General features: G+C 38.4%; 1 protein-coding gene across 1 annotated transcript in view; it reads right to left on the reverse strand.

Annotated features, from left to right (window-relative positions):
• VPS13D (vacuolar protein sorting 13 homolog D) overlaps positions 1 to 23,529 on the reverse strand; it is a 3,321,573-nt gene that overhangs the window by 666,288 nt on the left and 2,631,756 nt on the right. The gene's annotated exons all lie outside the window — the stretch shown is intronic.

Consider the following 23,529-nt stretch of genomic DNA (forward strand, 5'->3'; position numbering starts at 1 on the left):
ATTTCTCTCAAATTCTGCCACATGAAATCACTATTTCTTTTATAAACCAGAAAACCAGAATTCAAGTCATTGTAGCTGTCCACCCAGCCCCATGCTTCTTTACCATACATGAATTATCACATCAATGGTAGTCCACTGAACACAAAAGGCAGTAAAAGAGATCTGGAAACACAGGTTGACAGCAACCTCTCTTTTGACCAACACATTGCCACTGTAGTCAGAAAGTCTTTCTAATGTGGCACATCTCACTACTAAGGGTTTTGCATCCAGGAAGCAAGAGGTCATTGCCTCCCTCTACTCTTCCCCCATTAGGCCAATCAGTGAGTACAATGCCCCATTTGGCATGTACCTCACTCATCACCTGCAACAACTGCAGAGGCCGCAAATGTACCTCACAAAGAGGATCCTAGGCCTTAAACATTTGCCCTATATGGACAGACTAAAAAAACTCCAACTATTCTCTGTCTCATATCGCCTACTTAGAGGCGATCTCTGCTTGACTTACAAAGCCATGTCTGACCCAGCTCTGTTAGAAACGCTACATCTAAAGAAATCCCAATCCTTCCACACCACACGCTCCAGAGACCTCAACCTCATTACCAAAATCAACAGAACAAGCTGGAGGGACAGGTTCATAACCCAGAGACTGCCCATGCTTTGGAATAGACTTCCCATACATGTCAAGCAGAGCACCTCACTGGCCCTCTTCAAGAGAAATCTTGATGAGTGGATGGGAAATAGAAAATTCACCCCAGGGATCACTCCAGTGGCTTTACATGACAGAGGCACTAGGAGCTAAGGTCGGGTGGCACGATGCCAGGGTAATCCTATGGGCTAGGCTTGTAAAGGCTCCAGGGTCATTAGCCTAGCACACACCTATGAACTTATGATTTAGCCAGATACTGCTACTCTCCCCTGTACATTAGACGACATATTGGTAAACCACTGAAGATTATGGTCATCAATACTGCCAGACATTAGTGTCTCATGATTCTTATTGTTAAAGGTATGCTGCTGATGGAGTGTCTATTGCAGTCTGAAAATGTTGCTCCCTCTCTCTCTTTCTGCCATTTACGCTCTCTCTCTCACACATACTCATACATGCACCCATGCGCACACACACATTTCTTTCTTTTTTTTTTTTTAAGCATGTTTTCTCTTTTTACTTTTATGCTTGTAAATCGTATTTAGTGAGAGAAAAAGCATGGAAATCATTGGCTTTTTTAATGTCAGAGCTTCAAGGCAGTTTGATATTCTGCCATGAAGTAGCAGCTTTGTTTTTTTAGTGGGCATTGCCTGTACATAACACACGCTGCTGGAAAATGTTCATTCTCCAATCAGGGTGGTGATCACAGGTCGTCATCCTCTAAATATAATTTTAGCACTGAAAGCAGTATAAGTGTTCATTTTAGAGAAAAATCCATAAGCTGAAGTAGACTAGAGACCAATACATTAATAATCACACACAAAAAAGGTCACATTATAAATCAAATTAGTAGGTGTACATGGAAAGGTTATATCTGACTTTGAAAGCTATCAGTATTGGAAAAGATCTGGGATGAATTTCTATCACTAAGAAAATATAAATAAATAAAGAAACCTCCCCAGAGTGGCTGAGCTGAAAGAAAGCCAAACCTAGGAGTTTTGTTGGGAGACCTTGACACTGTGTAAGAGACATACAGTGGATTTAAAAAGTTTACACACCTCTGTTAAAATGCCAGGTTTTTGTGATATAAAAAATGAGACCACAATAAATCATTTCAAAACTTTTCCCACCTTTAATGTGACCTACAACCTGTACAATTCAATTGAAAAACAAACAAATCTGTTAGGGGAAAAATATAAAACAAAAAACGTACAATGAGCTGGTTACATAAGTGTGCACATCCTTAAACTAATACTTTGTTGAAGCACCTTTTGATTTAATTACTGCATTCAGTCTTCGTAGGTACACACCTGCCATCAATTAAAGAGATTCTGATTAACCCCAAATAAAGTTCAGCTGTCCTAATAGGATTTTCCTGACATTTACTCAGTTGCCTGCTACAACAAAAGCCATGGTTTGCAGAGAGCTTACAAAGCATCAAAGGGATCTCATTGTTGAAATGTATCAGTCAGGAGAAGGGTACAAAAAAATTTCCACAGCTTTGGATATACCATGGACACAGTGAAAACAGTCATCAAAAAGTGGAGCAAATATGGTACAACAGTGATGTTGAAAGAAAAAACTGATTAAAAGACAAGATGAAAACTGGTCGGGTAGGCTGCCAAGAGACCTACAGCAATACTGAAGGAGCTGCAGGAATTTCTGGCAAGTACTGGTTGTGAACTACATGTGACAACAATCTCCTGTATTCTCCATATGTCTGGCCTATGGGGTAGGGTTGCAAGACGGAAGCCTTTTCTTACACAGAAAAACATCCAGGCCCGGCTAAAATCTGCAAAACAATGCATCAAGTTTCCCAAAAGCATGTGGGAAAATGTATGGTCTGATGAGACCAAGGTTGAACTTTTTGCCCACAATTCCAAAAGGTACGTTTGGCGCAAAAACAACACTTCGCATCACCAAAAGAACACCATTCCCACAGTGAAGCATGGTGGTGGCAATATCATGCTTTGGGGTTGCTTTTCTTCAGCTGGAACTGGGGCTTTAGTCAAGGTGGAGGGAATTATGAACAGTTCCAAATACCAGTCATTTTTGGCCCACAACCTTCAGGCATCTGCTAGAAAGCTGAAGATTAAGAGGAATTTCACCTTTCAGCATGACAATGACCCCAAGCATACATCCAAATTAACAAAAGAATGGCTTCACCAAAAGAAAATTAAAGTTCTGGAATGGCCCAGTGAGAGACCAGACATAAATCCAATAGAAAATCTGTGGGGTGACCTGAAGAGCATTGTGCACAAGAGATGCCCTCGCAATCTGACAGATTTGTAGCACTTTTGCAAGGAAAAGTGGGCAAATATTGCCAAGTCAAGATGTGCCATACTGATAGACTCCTACCCAAGAAGGACTGAATGCTGTAATTAAATCAAAAGGTGCTTCACCAAAGTATTAGTTTAAGGGTATGCACACTTATGCAACCAGCTTATTGTACGTTTTTTATTTTTTATATTTTTCCCCTAACAGATTTGTTTTTCAATTGAATTGTACAGGTTATAGGTCACATTAAAGGTGGGAAAAGTTTTGAAATGATTTATTGTGGTCTCATTTTTTTATATCACAAAAACCTGGCATTTTAACAGGGGTGTGTAAACTTTTTATATTCACTGTAGATAGGTTTAAAAGACCCAGTTTATACAAGCCCGCCATTGCACCCAACAATAATGCTCTAAGAAAAACTCTGTGAAAATGACATTAGAAAATTGTTAAATAACAGGGAACTCAGACACAAAACCAACAACAGTGAGGATGAAATGAGATTACTGAAAGACATTTGTAACAATAAACAAGTGAGATGTATGAAACCTGATAAGGGAGGGAGGCTGGTTATAAAGGGCACTACAGATTATAATTCAAGAATGGAATGTTTGTTATTTTTTGATAATTATGATAATTATGAGAAGGTATCGAAATCAAATCAATATAGCCTACTCAAAAATAGATAATGTGATCTACGACCTACTCATGTAGGGGAATATCACTGAAATGCAGTACAATTTTTTTAAGTACTGAGTTCCTACATATTCCAACTACTTTCAGAATTCCAAAAATTCACAAAGACATTCGTGACCCTCCAATAGTTGATGTCAAAAACCTATGGGATGGCCAGGTACACAAACTTAAAGCTAAAAGACACACTCAAGAATGTGAACTGTATTTACAAGGACTCATGGGATTTTTTAAGTAAAATCCATAAGGAGTTGTAAGCTGAACACCTTATATTAGCAACAACTGACATAAGAGACCTATTTTAGCTATACCCCATGAATGTGGCATTGAATGGTTTACACAATATTTGAGACAACAAAGTCAATTTGATAATACAATGATTAAGGTCCTAAGTTCCCCTAATGGAGATGGTGTTTGACAATAATTTTATTTGGTTTGAAAGGACCACTTCCAAACAAAAAATGGGGTGGCAATGGAGGCATTCTGTGCCCTCATATTCCACAATATTGTCTTAGCATATTTGGGAGGACCACTAAATTTTTTAAATCAGGGTTCGATTATGGCTGGGCATTTTTTGGATGACATAGGCATCTTCTGGAGGGATTCTTTCAATTATATAAATACTACTACTGAATTCCTAATATTTACTTTGAATACATCTACTGACATTATTTGTTATTTGGATGTTGAACTGAAAGTGGACTATTCTAACAAAGGCTTTGCTCTAACTTACACAGAAGATCTAGTTACCAATTCCTTACTACTTTTTGCCAGAAGCCACCCCTTACATCAAAAGAAAGCCCTAGTTAAGGGGCAACTAGTCAGAATAGCAAGAATGATGGTGTCTGGTCTGGGTTTATTTTATCAGGAGTGAGAAAAATCATGTGTAATATCTTTACTCAAATCTAAATATTCCTTATCATGACCTCTGCTGACAAACATATTTATGAGGTCAAATTCACTTCTGACCATACCATCATTGGTGGTCATTCAGCTAGTGCGAATATATTGTCCCTTAAGTATATTTTTCTTAGCGTGTAAAGGATGATTACTTTTATAGTGTTAATATCCATTCGTAAATGTCTCCTTTATATATATCCCACTTTCAAATTGTTTTGCTTCATTATCCCATGTTTAACAAACATCCAAAAAATTAACTGTGTGGCCTACATCCCCTTTGACCAACTTAATATACCTAGATTTTTCATTTAACCTATAAATGAACAAATCTACTTCTACTTCTGTTCCTTCCAAAATAAAGAACAGATCATCCACAAATCTCACATAATAATGTATAGCAAACTCATGTTTCAGTTCAAGTAGTATCATATTTTCCCACCATGCCATTACAATGTTGACATATGATGGTGCAGCTGGTGACCCCATTGCCACCCCTTTTAACTGTCTATAGAATTCCCCATTAAACAAAAAGAAGTTCTTGTTCAGCAACTCATCAATCATGCCACACAAAAAATTAACTTCCTGATTAGTCAATGAATTTTCCTGTAACAAAACTCTTTTTACTGCTGCAACCACTTCCTCATGGGGAATACATGTGAGCAATGGAACTGCATCTAGTGTAACAATAATGTGTTTGCTGCTATCTAACTTAAAAACTTGAGAAAGTTCCTGATTTTATCCAAAAAATCCCACAAGTCTTTCACGTACGTGGGTAACCCTTGCACAATGGGATTTAAAAAGCAGTCAACCACTAAAGCCATCCTTTCTACAGGTTGTTGCATTGTTGGGTGCAGAAAATACCGGTCTAAATGGTGGATTTCTCTTATTTTTATGAATTTTGGGGATACCAAATAGAACCCCCACTTTAGGTTTCTTGATTAAACAAAAATTGCACATACTGAAATCCATCTCCTCATTCATTAATGCATCATATAAAAAAGTGTAACTACGTCTGTAACTATCAAAAATATCTTACTGTCACTTTTAGATATTCATTGTCATTTTCTAACAATTTCACCCTTTCTGTTTTTATATTGCTCATTAGTCATAACTATATTCACTCCTTTATCACTTTTCAAAAACCTTAGTTCTTTATTACACTTTAGCTCATTCAGAGCCTTCCTTTTTTCCTTAGTTATCATATAATTTCTTGTTATTATTATGACCTAATACAGCTTTTAATTTGTTTAAAGAAACATCTTCAAAAACCCCAATAGTATGTTGCAATATAGGAGTGAAACAAGAGGGTTTAACATATTTGACATCATTTTTCTTCACATGTTTTAACAAATATTCTAGATTCAATTTACGAGTAAACTTTTTCAAGTCGAAAACAGTCCTGGAAAGCTCCGCTTTTCTCGTAGGAACAAAATTAAGACCATAGCTCAAAACTTTACAATGTTCCTTAGACAAAACTGTTTTTGTTAGATTAATAATACTAAACTCTTCATAGTTGTACCTTATAACTCTTCTGTTGACGAGTCCAAGGCTGTCTGTCCACTCGTTTTCAACAATCTCGTTTTTTATGGTTTTGTTATCCTCTTCATTAAAAAAACCTTAGGTCTCACCCCACTTTCATTTCTCACCAAACTAGAACTGGAACTGTTGCTTTCAGACTCGTCTGTTGTTTCCATTTCTCCTTCGACCACCACCAAATCATTTCCTGTCGACATGGGGGGGGGTTATTTGTAGCTTCTGTTCTAAAGAATTTTGTCATCACTGCCAAAGCCTTTGATTGGTTGTTCGACTTGTCCCTCACAGCACTCGCCCAAGTCTTTGCAAAGGTAGCCCTTGAATTACTGCCCTAATACACTGATGTTTTTTGTCTTTATTATTAACAGCAGGATCAAAAAACTCAAAAGCAGTGTTTTCATAAGCAGTCACATCCCTCAACAACTTATTGTGCTTATCTGTAATGACCTCATTTTCATATTTCTCTACATCCTTCAAAGCTTGTTCGTACATAGCTTCACATTCAAATTCCGTAGATAAAGAAACCACCTCCTTATCTAACACCAAAATCTCTTCCTTTAGGAAACCCATTTTTTTATTACTGTTGTCTATCAATAAATTTACCAGTTTTAACCCTGCATTGTTAAAAAATGTGGTGAACTCATTGAAAAATGGGTCAGTTGCAGTAATCCCACTGGGGCACTTAAAAAATGTCAGCCCCTTTGGTGCAACTGCCAACTCAATACATCTCTCGAAATATTTGTTTTCTAAATCAAGACACCTATATTTCTTCAAAAGTTTACAAAGTTTATCACATTTATTGCAATATTCCTCAGTTCTAATTTTAGTAGATTTATAATCTGCTCTCACAAAACGGTCATGCCTGTTTTCAAGTACAGAATGTATGTCATTACATTGAATCTGTCCATGCTTATTTTCACCTGTTATCCCAGCCTCTGCGACTGGTATACGGGTTGTCATATCAATCACAGTGGCTTCATCCGAACTAAGTGGTGCATCATTTTCCTCCCCTCTTTTGGACCTCCAAAGTCTTTTGAACACCAGGGAGGCAAGTAAAATCTGTAATAAGCCAGTATCACTCACTGACGGTGTAGGATGCACAGTTAAATCCAACAAAGGATCCATCACCTCTGCCATCGGGTTCACGTAGTAGAAAACACCAAAAAAATAAAAATACATGTAACCAGTATCCACAGGACCACAAAACTTAAAAATACAGGTTCCCGATTGTCAGTGAAGGCCCCAAAATAAAACAGCATAATATTTAGCATACAAAACGTTTATTCAATGCTTTTATCTGAAAATACGTCATCAGAAAACTGAAACACTTAATACAACAAAATCCCTCTTTTTATACCTCCCTTAATTACAAAACAAGACAATAAAACAATTAACCAATGAAAATGTTTAAAAACACAGTACCCACAAGTCACTTTTTTATCTGTAACATTCTATATTTTAAGAAACATTTAATGTTAATAGACTCATTCAACCCAGGTGGCTTCTCTGCTTCCAATTTTATTTGCCATAATGCTTCTCTCTGTTCAAGATAATTTTTAAAATCCCCACCTTTTTGGTCTAAAACTCCCACTTCCAATATAGAAAATACATTTTTAATACTTTTTACAATCTAATGTGTGTTTAAAAAGTGCGTTTTTTGAATCCTTTGTTTTAATACTGTACATATGCTCCCTAATACTTTCCATGAGGGTATGTGTCATTCCTACATAGAAGGCATCACACCCAGTGCATATACTGATGTAAACCACTCTTTTACTTCTACAAGTTAAATATCCAGGGACTTTAAAAGTTTGATTAACATGATTCAGCATGACATACGGTCCCTCTAAAATATATGTACAAAAATTACAGTGCCCACATTTAAACATTCCCAATGTTTTGTTAATATGTGCAGCCTCCCCTGAATGTCTAGTACTATTTTTTGTAATAATTTCTTTACATAAAAGAATTCCGATAAACAAATTTAAGGTTTATCATCAATTATCCTAACTAAATCACCATTTCCTTCCAAAATCTTCCAGTTTCGCTGTACAATATTTTTAATTAAAGCAAAGTGCCTTGCAAAGGTAAGGGAAAACAGCTCTTGCACTTTACAAAAAAGCACCTAAAAAGGCATGTCCAAGGGTCAGCTTCTGATGATTCTTCCTGTCCACCTGGTTTATCTGGGCATTTTGGGGCAATGCAGCAACTGCCTCATGTACACAGAGGACCCTCTCCACCTACCACGCAACACTTCAACCCGCAAGAGATGCACTTGCATAGCCAAAATGGAAGCAAAGCTCTCTCCAGCCAAGATTGTGCTAGACAGTCAAGAGGAGAAGGCTAACACCTGCACTACACCTCAAGCAACACATAGCCCTTCAAAACCCACACCATCAACACCAAACATAGCAACAGTAAACCCACATATGCGGAGGCCACTAACATTAACCTACCCAAGCAGCGAAGACCTCTGAAGCTGAAATGCAAACACCAATCACAACCAAAGTGACATATAGCTCACAACACCAGTGTGCCACCCAACAACAGCCCCTAAAGCAAAACAACGTACCCAACACTTTAGTCATAGGTGACACTACAGTCAGGCACACTGATGTTCCACTCACCAGGCTGAGCAAGGAGAAAATTACAGTCAGTTGACTGCCGGGTGCCAGGATCCACCACATAACGCATGCACTCAAGTCAAACAAATACAACTCTGTCATTGTCCATGTTGGAGTGAATGACTTGAGATGCAACTCCCTGGACTACATGAAAAGAGACATGGAAGAGCTTTTGGATCATGTGGCCCAGGCAGGTATGACCCTAGCCCTGAGCAGCATCCTGCCTTCGCCCAGAATGATACCACAGTACAAGGACAAAATGATTGACCTCAACAATTGGCTAAGCTTCTGGTGTCATTCAAAGGGGATTCAGTACCTGCCTGGGATGACATGATTGACAAACTACAATGCTTTGCCAGAGATGGTCTGTACCTGTAGCCCCTGGGATTCAGGTTACTGGCTAAAACTCTTGCCACCCCTATAGTGCTTTTTTTAGGCAAGGTTCAAAGGACAAAACCACCACTGTAACAGATACAAGCATGCAAAATCTGAAGGTAATGCTACTCAATGCTAGAAGTCTAAACCTCAAAATGCACTCTCTCGAGGCACTTCTAAAATGGAGAACATCGATATCTGTGCAGTAACTTGAGACTTGGTTCAAGGTTCCAGAGAGCACCCCTGCAATACCAGGCTACAACTCTTACCACACTTTTCAGCCACCAAACCAAGACCGAAACACTAAAGGTGGAGGAGTGTCCATATTCACCAAGGATATTCACACCTCCAGGCTAGTTGCCCAACACAATCCATCTGAAATTCTCCAGCTGCAACTAACACTAGGTAAGACTGCAGCCAAATTGTAGCTTGCTACAGATCCCCCACCATGCCCCAAGATTCTAACTACACCTTTCTAAACATATTGGAAAATATTAAGATACAACCAAACACCCTAATACTGAGTGATTTCAACTACCCTGCCATTAACTGGGAAAACTACTCAGGTACTAACACCTTTTCCCAACGGTTCTTGGATGTCACAAATTCCAACGCCCTGGATCAACTAATCCATAGTCCCACCAGGGGCTCCAATATCCTAGACCTGGTCATTACCAACATGGGAGATAGATGCTCCACACCAGTGATCACCCCCTCATTGGTCATATCTGACCATAAGCAAATCACCCTTGACATCTACATCCCACCCCCACCCCCCAGTAAGGAAACCTCCGTAAAAAACTTCTTCAAAGCCAACTTCCTGCTACTCAAGTCAGAAGTAACAAACTTCATGACACCCATGCAGACAGGAGCTGAAAGTTCGACTGCTGAATCCTACACTAAGGCACTGTCTGAGCATATCCACTCGTGCATGAATCCTGCCATCCCAAACAGAACCAAGACGCGCTCCTCCAAAAAAAGGAAGCCGATCTAGTGTTCCCCTGACATAAACTATACAACAGAAGGAAGAAACTGTTGCAGAAAAGAGGAAAATCTCAGGATGCAAAAAACTCCCTTACTAGCCTCAGTAAGAAACTGAGATCCCTCATAAAATCCTCCAAAACTAATTACGAAAATAAAATTGGCAAAGATTCCAAAGACAACCACAAGTCATTTTATAGCTATATCAAGAATCTAACTGGCAAAGCTCAGATCTGCTCCGAGCTACAACAGAATGGCATTAAATACACTGAGCCCAAGGATATTGCCAATATCCTGGCAGATCGATTCAATGCCAACTTCACCCCCTATAGGGCCCATCTCAATACAAAAGGATTGCCAAATTCCGGTATCACAGCCACACAGGTAGAAACCACACTCTCAAAAGCTAAGAATACAGCATCCATGGGACCAGACAACATCCCGGGCTGTGTACTACATAAACTACAAAATGAACTGGCACCTCACCTAAGTGTCATGTTTAATCATAGCCTCACCTCAGGCTTTGTGCCCACTGAGTGGCGCACAGCTACAGTTATCCTACTCCACAAGGGGGGATCCACCTTGGATCCCAGGAACTACCATCCCATCAGTCTGACGAGCCTGATCTGCAAGGGCATGGAATGCATTATCATGGAACTTATAAACAAAGACATTGGCAACCTTCAAATACTGGTCCCCACCCAGTTTGGGTTTGTGAAGGGTTAATCTTGTCTCCTGAACCTGACTGACTTCTTCAAATCAGTCTCCAGAGCTGTGGATGAGGGTAAGGCCGTCCACACAGCCTATCTGGACCTCGCCAAGGCCTTTGACACCACCCCCCACTCTGGAATCATAGATAAACTCACTAAGCTTGGCATAAATCCCTACATCACTCGACGGGTTGCCAACTGGCTTACTGTCAGTACCCAGACTGTAAAAGTAGCTGAGTCCAAATCCAGCTCCAGACAAATGACAAGTGGAGTACCTCAGGGTTCAGTCCTGGGACCGCTCTTGTTTGGCATCTACTTCTCTGATGTACAGGCCAACACTGAGGGACACTGGCTAACAACGTTCACAAAAGACTGCAAATGGCAAACTAGGAGCCATTATTGAATCCCCAAATGATGTGGATATTCTATAAAAGGGGCTTACAGAAACAGATGCTTGGTGCCAGAGCCATGGAGTCAAGCTTAATGCTAAGAAATGTATAGTTATCCCCTTTGGGAAAAAACATGTACCCATGAATTACCACACAGGTGGCAGTACACTAAACACTGAATGTGTGATGAGAGACTTGGGGACACAGGTGGACAGCGATCTCTCTTTTGATAACCACATCACCATAACAGTCAGGAAATCCTTCTATGTGGCACACCTCATCACTAAGGGCTTTTCATCCAGAAAAAAGGAGTTCATTGTCCCACTGTACTCATCACTCATTCGACCCATTATAGAGTACAATGCCCCATGTACCTCACAAGACATCTGCAACAACTGGAAAGGCCGCAGAAATAACTCACTAAAAGAATCAAGGCAAAAAGCAGATGCCCTATGCTGACCGTCTAAAAAACTCCAGCTATACTCTGTGGCATATTGTCTACTCAGAAGCGATTTCTGCTTAACATACAAAGCCATGTCAAACCCTGAGCTGTTGGACATGCTCCACTTAAAGAAATCCCAATACCTCAGAGCCACACGCTCCAGGGATCTAAACACTGTCATCATAATAAACACAACATGCTGGAGGAATTGGTTCCTGACCCAGAGACTCCCCATACTCTGGAATAGACTGCCCATGCATGTCAAGCAGAGTGCCTCCTTGGCCCTCTTCAAAATGAACCATGACAATTGGATGGAAGATAGGAAATTCACCCCAGCGATCACATCAGTTGCCCTGCTAGACAGGGGTCCAGGGAATTAAATATTGTGGGAAGAAATATACAGGGAATTGTTATGGCTAGGCTTGTACAGGCCCTAGGGCCGATAGCCTAGTACCAACCTATGAGCCTAAGCACTGTCCATCGTCCATTTTTGTAGATATATTTTAGATGGACCATATGTCATGCTGAATCATGTTAATCAAACTTTTAAAGTCCCTGGATATTGAACTTGTAGAAGTAAAGGGGTGTTTTAAGTCAGTATATGAAGTGGGTGTGATGCCTTCTATGTAGGAATGACTACACGTACCCTCATGGAACATATTAGGGAGCATATGTACAGTATTAAAACAAAGGATTCAAAAAATGCACTTTTTAAGCACACTTTAGATTGTAAAAAGTATAAAAAATGTATTTTCTATATTGGAAGTGGGAGTTTTAGACCAAAGAGGTAGGGATTTTAAAAATTATCTTGAACAGAGAGAAGAATTATGGCAAATAAAACTGGAAGCAGAGAAGCCATCTGGGTTGAATTAATCTATTAACATTAAATGTTTCTTAAAATATAGAAAGTTACAGATAAAGTGACTTGCGGGTACTGTGTTTTTAAACATTTTTATTGGTTAAGTGTTTTATTGTCTTATTTTGTAATTAAGGGAGGTATAAAAAGAGGGATTTTATTGTATTAACTGTTTCAGTTTTCTGATGAAGTCTTTTTCAGATGAAAGCATTGAATAAACCTTTTGTATGGTAAAGATTGTGCTGTTGTACTATGAGGCCTTCATTGACCATCAGGAGCTTGTATTTTTGAGTTTTTTAGTGCTGTGGATACTGGTTACACGTATTTTTGTTTTTTAAGATAAAGAAAAAAAAAGTTTCTATCGGTCCCTTTTGGGTCTCAGAGAAGGTTTGATAGCCACTGAGGCAAACTTTGGCCAGGATTATAGTAGAAGCTGCATAACAACTTTCAACAGAGACACGGGGGGGTATAAGAAACATTATTAAAAACATTTGGAATGTGTTTGAAATTTGTGGTATGGACATGAAGAAGGTTGAGACGATACCCCCCCTTTATTTTAGAAGAGACTTAAGTATAAAACAATTACTTGGAAAAAGGTTTCCAACCCCCAAAAATTATCGGATACCAGCATGGAATGTTAGAATTTGGGAGATGCTCCCTGTACCCATATATACTAGAATAGATAGCTTCATGTTGAAAGCATACGGCAAAACAACATGCCCAAAGAGATGCAACTATAGCACCAAAAAACAATTGTATATGCTGCAGTATGTAAAAAAATTAATTTGTTCTACATGGTAAAACAGAGACAGCCTTAAAAGATGCAGTATATGAGCACATAAGGGTCATAAAAAAGCAAGACCTTAAAAACGCTTTGTGGAAACACATACAAAAACATGCTGGACATGAATATGTCTTTTTCAAAACAGATGTACTTGACTTTGACTTGAGGGGAGGACCATGGAAGATCTGACTGAAGTGTAAAAAATAAGAACAAATGCCACTGGTCCTTTTAGCATGATACTTTATCCCTCTCTTGTTGGTTGAAAATGAGGGCAATGTACAGTTAATAAAATGTATTTACAAATATTTCAAAAGTATAATTTTCTAATGTATTTTTAGATACATTTTTAAGATGTTTGTATACACTTTTTACACTTTAACACGGTCTCCTAAATTGGAGATATAATTAGTTGCTAGAGAACTGTAATTAAATGAATTAATCGGGTGGGTACTTGATTGGGTTTGCTATATAGCTTAGACATTTTCTTTTAACTGTTACTCTGAGGAAGTCCCATTTTATACTCAGGGATGAAAGTGCTTAGTGTTGGAAGTGTCTGAATAAACTTCATGGATTTTACTACTTTGCAATGTGTTTTGTTGTTACTATATCTTGTTCAGGTGTGGAATAGGTCGAGGGTTGTTTATATTTTCTTCCAGTATTTGGTCTGGATCCTGCTGCATTTTTTCTTAGTTTGGAGTGTTTGTGTTTCTTTTTGGATAAAGAGGAGTGACAGAAAAAAAACTACCTAGAATAATTGGTAAAAGTTAAAAAGGCTGCAGGAGATGGGAAAGATTATAGACCAAAAAAGAAGAAGATTTGCAGAGTGCTAAGAGGAAAGTCAGTGTTTGGATAATATGCATGAGTTTAGGAAAGTAGTAGTTAAACAGTTATTTTATGACAATAATCCCACAGTACTGAAAACCTAAGCTCAGAGAGACAGACAAGAAAAAGTAGGAAAAGCAGTGGTAAAACTCAGGGACTTAATCTCAAAAAGGTTAACTAGAAATCTTGAAGAGATAATACAGATATTGTAGCAATGTTATGAATGCTTATACAGGGCAAAGAAATGAAATCAAGAAGAGCTAAGTCTGGAAGCATTTGTGAAATATATTTCACAAGGGATAATTGGCTAGGCTTAAAATGGTTCGCAAGGGCAGTTAGCTTAGTACTAATCTATGAACCTATGAATCTATGAACCTATTTACATATTCTAAAGTTTGGGGAGGGAGATGCTCAACAATTAACAGTCAGAAGGGATAAAGGAAGAATAAGAACTGTTATATATAATCAAGCATTAGGTAAAATGTCAGGAAGAGACAGAATTCCTGAAGAAATATGAAAGTTAGGAGGAAAGGGACTTTTAAAAGCCAGTATTGCATTAGAGAGAGATGGGGATCAGCTGATCGTGCCAACACTTTGCATCTGGGGCAGTTGTCCCTCTCGCCCTGCCATAGCTACACTACCAGTTGAAAATTCTGAAAGCATTGTTTAAACATCTTCAGGAGGAGGAAGGAAGGACGGATAAATGCATTGTGTTAGAAGAGAGCTGTGGTAATATTAGCAAAGGAGAGCAAGTAACCTACTTGCATCATAAGGACCAATGTTGACTGTAAATCATGACTACAAAGTCATTACGTCTATTACCTCAGAGAATGGCAAAAAGAAGGTTATCAAAAGTTGACAGATATGGATCACTGTAGTTTTGTGGGAGAGAGACAAACACTTGAAAATATTAACAGAACAATGATGATTCAGATGGAATCAGAATAAAAAACGTGCTTACTACTGATTAGCTTGGATCCAGAAAAAAACGTCTGATAGAGTTTGCTGGGAATTCTTAAACAGGGCAAAGTTAGCAATTATATTTCCAAACAGTATAATACAGTACAGTTAGTAAGGAGAATATATGATGGACTGGAGGCAAAAATTAAGGTAGGAGGAGACCTTTCTGCTAGTCTCAATTTGAAAAGGGATACCAAGCAGGGATGTCCTCTTTTCTCTCCCACAGTTGTGATATAGTTGGAAATTTTACATAAAACATAAGGGATTCCCAAATCCAGGGACATTACTAATGTGGTAGTCAAGAAAAACTAGCCATGTGTGTGAGTGATATTATCTTTTATTTCATAAGCTGTGAAATATTTTAAGACAGTTTCAAGTATTTTGAGATATAAACTAAGTGAAGATAAAACAAAGGCCAATATGGCAAATCAAGTGCTTCCCATGTACTACTTCACCAACATCCATATTTATGGGAACATAAAAAGCTGAAGTACTTAAGTGTCTGGATTAAAAAATGACTTTGTTGCATCAACTAAGGGTATGTAGGGAGAAACCAAGGAGAAGATTATTAAAACAATAAAAGTTTGGAAACTAATGGCAATGAACACAGACAGTAAGACACAGGCACTGAAAATGTTTTAGTTCCTTTGGTCCTATACATAAACATTCATGGTTTATCGGGCAAAGGAAAAGCTATGGGTGGCAATGAATAAAGAGAAGAAATAATATATATGGGAAGGTAAAAGAGCAAGACTAAAGTGGGATAAACTGATTCTTCCTGTAGAACAAGGTGAATTATCATCACCTGATCTGAATGAAACCTTAAAATCTATGCAGGTAAGACTGATACATATTATACAAGCAGAGGGATATAGCCCAAAGTGGAAAAGATAACAGAACAAGGTGGAAGTATGAAGAATAGAGCCATTACAGTTTTGGGTGCAAGCCCTGAAGGAGAATAGTAATAATAATATGGGTTATTATATTTATAAATTGGTAAACAACATTCCAAAGTATAAACCAGTGAAGGAGTGGAGACATGAGATATTGCTAATACGAACACGTTCCATTAAGACTACAGAAAATAGACAAGATCTGGCAGGAGGTAACTGGAGGACATTAACAGAAGAATCATACTACTGAGGGCAAATAATTTATATAGGAAAAATGACAGTATGGGATGAAACAAAGCTGTTTTTTGACCAGTGGGTCAGAGAGTGCCATCTGTATCAAAGATTGTTTTCAGAAGACAGACAGAGGTTGGGGGGGCACTGAATGGAAATGTAGCAATGCGTTTAGTGAAACAAAGAACATAAGGCAATATCAAGAAAAAGATACTTTGTAAAGCATATAGAAATACTGCTTAATAACTAAAATAATCAATGAAAAAAAATTTGAAAAGATTGGGAAGAAAAATTACAAAGACAAATTACAAAAGAATAATGGTGAAATTTGCAAGGCCACTGGGCATGCTATGAAGTCAAGAAGACTTAGGATATTTGAATGGAAATGTCCACTCAGGCGCTTTTACACTCCAGAAGATATCAGAGGATTTTTCCTCAGGAAGAGTACAGCTGCTGGAGATGTGAAAGGATAAACAGCAGAAAACTGGAACACATTTTCTAGAAAAATAAGGAGTTTACTTAGTTTAAGAACTCCTTGCATAACGTCCTGCACAATTGTTGGGGAAATGTACAGTTGTACAAGTAAATTTACCATAATAGTACATGTCTGAATGATTACTGCAGCAGTGATTATAAAGATATCAAGGAGATGCTTCTTCTGAGTTGAAATTTAAATTTCGAAATGCTGAGGCATTTAAGGCCTTATTAAGTTTAATGTGATTAGCATAAAAAAAAAGCAATTATGCAACACTGGATATCTAAAATTAAACTAGCAATAAATGAAGTACGGAATATAGTAAAGGAAATAAAAGTCTTAAAGATGGGATCACTACATGATGAAGAAAGTAAATTTTATAAAAACAAACGAGGTCTTTGGGAGCAGCATATATAAAATAATGTTCAAATAAGTCAGGTCAGTAGGAACTGGAAAACAATACGAGCATGTTGTACTGTGTGTGAGCAAATAACAGAACTGCGATGGAGCTTGTATGTTTAATGCATGTACATGCTGATAGAAAAAGTTACTGGGATTGCACACATTAGTAACAATGAAAAGAGAACAATCCCAATCTGCAAATCAATGTGATGACTAAATCAAGTTATTAAAAAAGGGGGGAAACGATCAGGAAACAGTCAACTAAGTCAAAAGTATAATTCAAAACCACAAATACAGCTCATGTACATAATCCATTCTCGATAGATTCATAAGGCTGTCTTTTTAAGTCTAGTCATGCATCCCAAATCTCTGACAAGTTCTAATACCACTTGTCGCTTTCGTTTTGGTACATGAATAAATGAGTTTTCGTGGGTTCTGTTTAAGCAGTGCTGCGGTAGCGTTGTCGCCTCACAGTAAGACGCTGTCCGGTTCAATTCTCAGCTACAGCGTCTTCTGCGTGGAGACATGCGTGAATGAGCGTACCTTTGCTGAAGGTTGTGCGTCAGGCCTGGCAAGCCGCTACGTAAAAATCAACTGCCAATCATTAGCGGACCGGAGTTCCACTGTGGCGATCCCTAACCAGGAAAAGCCGGAAGACGCAAACAAACAATTCTATACAAACACATTACTGTAAAGTTTATTTGACTATGACTAAGTAACTTGTATACAAACTAATTGCTGTGATCATACATGCTTCTTCAAAATGGCAATAGGGATTGCAAGTGTCTGGTATTTATACATGCACGCACAGCCTCGCATGCTTCTTAAAGACATAGCGCACACGCTACACTCTGATCTACACCACTGGCAGTGTAAGCAGGGGCTCGGGAAATGAAACATTTACTAGCAGGGGCCTGGGAGATGAATCATTTATACTGGTCAAATGGCTCTGGATTCCTAAAGAAAAAGATTTCTGCTTGTTTTTACTATATTCAATTTAGCCAACTTATCTACTCTGATATCCTGCTTTAATGAGCAATAAACAATCGAGCACGGTTAAATACTGGCACTTACACAAGTCTGTTAAGTCTTGTTTTGCATTATTTGGTTAAGTTCAGTAGTAAGCTAGGAATAAAGACTTCCATTACATTTGTACTTTATATATGGAATAAACCATTTTGTACAGCGAGAAGTGCATTTCTATAGCAAATAAGTACAGCAATAGGTCAGAAAAGGAGTAAGAAAATGAGTGCAGATGAGAAGATGCATAACAATGTTTTACTTGTTTAGAGGGAAGGAAGGCTTTACAGTTATGAATAACAAAAACAACTTCTGGATGCTAGAAAAAAAAAAATATATATATATATATATATATATATATATATATATATATATCTACTGAGCCACTGGACAATGATTACCAACACAATCAGGTAGAATTTGGAGTGAGAAGCACTACTTAGGGCTGCTAGTAGAAACAAAGTCCAAAACTGTGTCACTGCAGTCGATGTTAAATAAGGAGATGAACTAAGTAATAGGACCAGGTACAAGTTGATACATAAGGCTAAGAATACTTTACTGATGGGCTTGATAGCAAGGAGACTGATTATACATTAGGGCCCAGGGTGAATCAAAGAGATGGAGAAACGGGAGTGTTTTCTTAGCCAGAAACACTGCCTCATCCTATTTTAGGATCAGGATAGTCATTTCTGAAAATACTGCACAGACTAGAGAGTGGGAAGAAAATTACAGGATTTTAGTCAACATTCGTTAACTAAGTCACAGTCATCTTGTATTAGCAAGGTTCCTAAAAGTTAAAATGTATTATTACTACTACTTCCATTGAGATATGAAGCATTAAGAAACTGCAGGGCTAATCTGAGTTTGTAAGGGAAATAGAGAAATAGGCCTGTGGTAGGTTCTGTGTCACCAGACTGAATGAGTTGTTACCAGGAATAAGGGTGCAGTATAAATGAGCTAACAAGAAAGTCTCTCTCTCTTAGTCTAGATACTTGGCATGAAACATTATGAGCTGGTGAGGATTAGAAAGGAGGAAAACACATTACTTAGTGCTACTCAGGTAAGAAAATATAATTTTAAAGTGACTGTACCATTACAGTATTCCTGCACAGATTAACTATGAAAAAAGAAGCTGCTTACAGAATAAATGGGATGGAAAAGTAGTGTTTGAGTTACATTAAGTATTATTCCATCATGAATTAAATTGTTTACTGTGGTTGATAAGGTATATAAAAATGAGAAAGACTTAAAATTAAGGATGAGTTTAAAGCATTCTAAAAAAATTTGTCAGTATAAGGAGAAGACGTTCTGAAAAAACATGTCCAACTGGTGTATGCTTGTCCAAACACTTGTCAAAACTGTAATGATCACAATGCTTCCTTACTACGAATATCAAGGATCTAAATCAATAAAAATTATGTGAACCACCTCAAAACCTTGTCCCTCTTTTCAATGTCATACTGGCTATTTAGAGGGGTCCTCAGCCTTGTATAGCCAGCCAAACTATCCTGTTATACCTTTTACACATTAGCAAGCCCAGTGGTAGTATACCCACAAGCTTCTGGAAAAATACTGAAAACCTTTGCAGCCAAGGAGTCACCAATAAGTGTCCGGTCACCTCAGGAATGGTGTATGTAGTAAACGAAAACCAGCAATCGCTTCGACGAATGAAATAAATGTATTGTGCAACAGAAAAAATAAAATCCGTAAACACAGAATGGTTGTTATACAACAGAATAAAATAAAAAAATACAAAAAATATATATAAATGAAATCCTTAAGAACAGAATGGTTAAGCGCTTTCACCCATCTGTGTGGGCTTCTTCAGAACACTGTGTTAGTAACAAAGACGCCTTAAATAACTTATTTGCGCCAAAAAACAGTTCAAACATTTAAAGCCATAAACGCACTAAAATATTACCATCATACAATGGTGCTAGAATACCGTGTCCCCCACCCCCCATCAAATGACAATTATTTAAGGCGTCTTTGTTACTAACACAGTTATTTAAGGAGTCTTTGTTACTAACACAGTGAATGTTATGGATGTTCACACATCTGTGCCATACCAATGCTGCAATTCTATTCATTCTATATGGGAAAGACATTTCCATAGCTCATCCCCATATATGGTAGGTGAGACCTTGTGATGATCTCAGATATTCTATCAGGAGATACCGTGGGAGATTACCACACAAAACTTCACCTTACCCCTGGTCGTCCAGTTTAGAATGTTTGAAGAAAGTGTGGACAAATGACCAGATGGCCCCCTCACAAATGGACTGGAATGATACTCAACTGAAAAAGACACTGAAGTGGAGACACACCTCTAGTGTAATGTGCTCTTACACACTCACAAAGATGTCTACCCATCTCTCATAGAAGACTACTCACACTTCACTCTACTGTCCAACATTTGTTTCATCTCCCACTAAAAAGTTTTTCTTCACCCTTATAAGGGTATCACAAAATGTCACATCATCCTCTGGGGACACAGAAAAACAGAGTTCCCTTCATCTGAATCATGCCCAAGTGGGGATGCCTTAAGCGTCATGTACACCAAGTCTTCCTCTTTGTATTCATCAGAATATAAATTAGCGCCTATGATATGACAGCTATACCTCTTGCACATCTGATCTGCTCAGGGAAAGTGAGTGTCAGAGATCTGCTTCAAATGCTATGCAAATGAAGGAAGAGTTCCTCTGCAAGCCATATGAAGTCCTGGATGAAATGTGAATGGGAACCAGACTCCGGAGAAAGGGGCACCTTTCTGGTCTCCTGTGCTCAGGAGATAGCACCATTCCAAAGTGTCAAAAAATGCCTGTCAAATTTCTGATGGTGAGTTCTCCAAGTATCCATGTTTATCGCCTCCATGTTATAAAGGGGTTAAAGACAGACAGGGTTGAGTTCCTCCTCTTGAGAGAGCACTGTAATATGAGAACAGTCCATTACTTTAAGGAAAGGTGAATGCAGAGCACCACTTTCTTGAAACACAGTCTAGGAGCATGTGTTAGCAATTACATGCATGTCTGCCTCCAAAGGGGTCAGACACAGGCTGGCAGATGTATGAGATGCCTCCTACCAGGTAATGGAAAACCATCTCACTGGCTGCAACATCCACAGCCCTATAAGATGCAGTTAAAATGATACTTTTCACCTCCAATGACTCTGGTGAAGGTCGCATCTTCCTCAGCTTACTTATGCCTGTGCTGTTTCCTATGGGTTTCTTTGGCGAGAGGCCTTCCTGGAAGACACAGCCCTCAGCCTTCCATCTCCAAAATGAGGAACACTAGCCCTCATAATGTGAAACAAATGGGCAAAATGTGGAAAAAATACTCATGGCTTACTAAGAACTTCAACCAGGAAGTTCACAGGATGGTTAAAATATGCTGTTTTACTTATAAAAAAAATCTTTTAATTAATTAATATGATTCATTCCTATTTACCATGAATATTCAGTTAAAAAAATTATAACAATGAAGGTGTGACAGACACTTTCAATGTGGAACTGCGAGGAACATGAACTTTTTAAGTCTCAAAATTAGGTATGTTCCTCGTAATGAGATACACCTGAGAGGTATGCCTGAAGAATATGAATGTTCAAATGTCTGTAATATGGCATCTAATTTCTTCAGCAACACTGCACTCTAAGAGTGGCTTTCCCTGCTCCTTAGAATGATCGCCTTTGTATGGGATTTAATGTCTGCAATCACAAAGGCTCCTTAGGCTTACACAAAGAAACTGCAATGCTTTCCTGGCAAATGTCACTGGAAAAAGAATTTGAATACAATAAAAAAGAAATATTGTAAATTATACAAAGTTTCAAAGAAATACCAAAGTCCACTGTCAAGTCAATCACTAGAGTGGTACCCCCCAAACCTGAGCTTCAGAACCAAAATAAAGACACTTCAAACTACAAATAACAGAATGCTATCAGCCATGGCTACTAAAATTATTCCACTTCAGCCCAATTAGCCACACTCCTGAGGTATCGATTGCACCCAGGGCAAAAGCCCCTTCATCCCATACTTAGTTTTGGTACTGCAGAGCTTCCCCAAAGGATACATCTTTCAAAAAGTCTCTACAGCAGCTCTGAGGTGTAAGCTAAGTATAAGCGACGGCAGATATATACATCAAGAAATGCAAAAAATCAACAAAAGTGGTGCATCTGGTGTCCTCTTTTTATGTAGGACAAGGGAACGTCAGAATGCACTTTTGCACAAACTTCTAGGAGTTGAGCCAGTTGGACAGGTGACAGATTACAGTTGACTCCCATACTTAACGCGTAGTACTGCAACGGCGACCATTACAAAGAACATCATTAGTAAAGAATTTCAACATCAGCCAATTCCATAGGTAAACTATAAAACGAATCTGCCTTTTTGAGAGCCACAAAAGCTGAAAATGATGCTTACGGGTTATAAAAATTGCATCCTTCAGGTCAAATTCCATAAGGGGGATAGTCTAAGGTTTCACATCCTTGTTTCCACAGGCAGTGGGCTAACTATGTTTTGGGGAGAAGATAACAAGCAAGCTCACAATGGACCACAGTAGCCTGTCTTTCTAAGTGAGGGATCATCTGGAAGAGAAATATGTGGAGGGGAGGTCTCAATACCTTTTCTGTCTAATATACAGGAACCCTAGATATACAAGTCCTTTCTTCCTTTGGAAAACTTAAAGGGGTGAGAGAAACTCACCTGATATACCGCTCAACTGTCCAGATTTTCAGAGAATGTCCAGATTTTTGTCTCATATTACTGGTCTGATCCTCATAAATGTTCTGGTTTTCTGGCAAATCAATGAGGATTAAAGCCACTAAACAACAACATACATTTGAGTTTCATATTTCATATCCTTCAGAAAACGCACGTTAACACAAACCCTGCTATTCAAACAATTTACTATGTTTACAAGAGTAATATTTAAAATCTGTCCCTATTTTGGGCCTCTGTCCCCCCCATTACTTTAGGCTTTGTCCACATTTCTTGTGCTAAGAGGTTAAGAGGCATGTCCCCTGCACATAGCTCCAGCAGGAAACAGCTCAGTATCACCTAACAGGTGAGACACTGAGGCAACAAGCAAACATGAAAGTGCTAGATGTCAAGATATGGGGTTCTGGCCTTTTTTCTTGCTTTGTTTGATTCTCTTTCTAACCAATGAACTTTACCTCCTGATTGCCCTACTGCTCATTTGTTCCTTGGGTTGGGAGGCAAGTAGATCAAATTGAGGCCACAATTAACCTCAAAGTAAAAAGGAACTTTTTTTATAAGGCCCTATATTCCGACATGCATGAATGCCAACATGCTCAGAATTAGTTGTGCAATGGGCATAAGAAAGGGCATGTCATTCACTTCTGCAAGTAATGTACCCTGCAAAACTGCCCTACTTCCCTTGAAACCAGCAATGATGTCATCTCTCTTCACCACAGAAACACTAACATGGATTGTCCATCTTCTCCTCACACTTTACCTGACTGAAAGAGAGGTGACTTAGCTTAAGCTGTGGCATTTCTCCCCCAA

The sequence above is a fragment of the Protopterus annectens genome, chromosome 2.part0 (genome assembly GCF_019279795.1).
Source record: "Protopterus annectens isolate FY-2018-M chromosome 2.part0, PAN1.0, whole genome shotgun sequence".
NCBI classification, from domain to species: Eukaryota; Metazoa; Chordata; order Ceratodontiformes; family Protopteridae; genus Protopterus; species Protopterus annectens.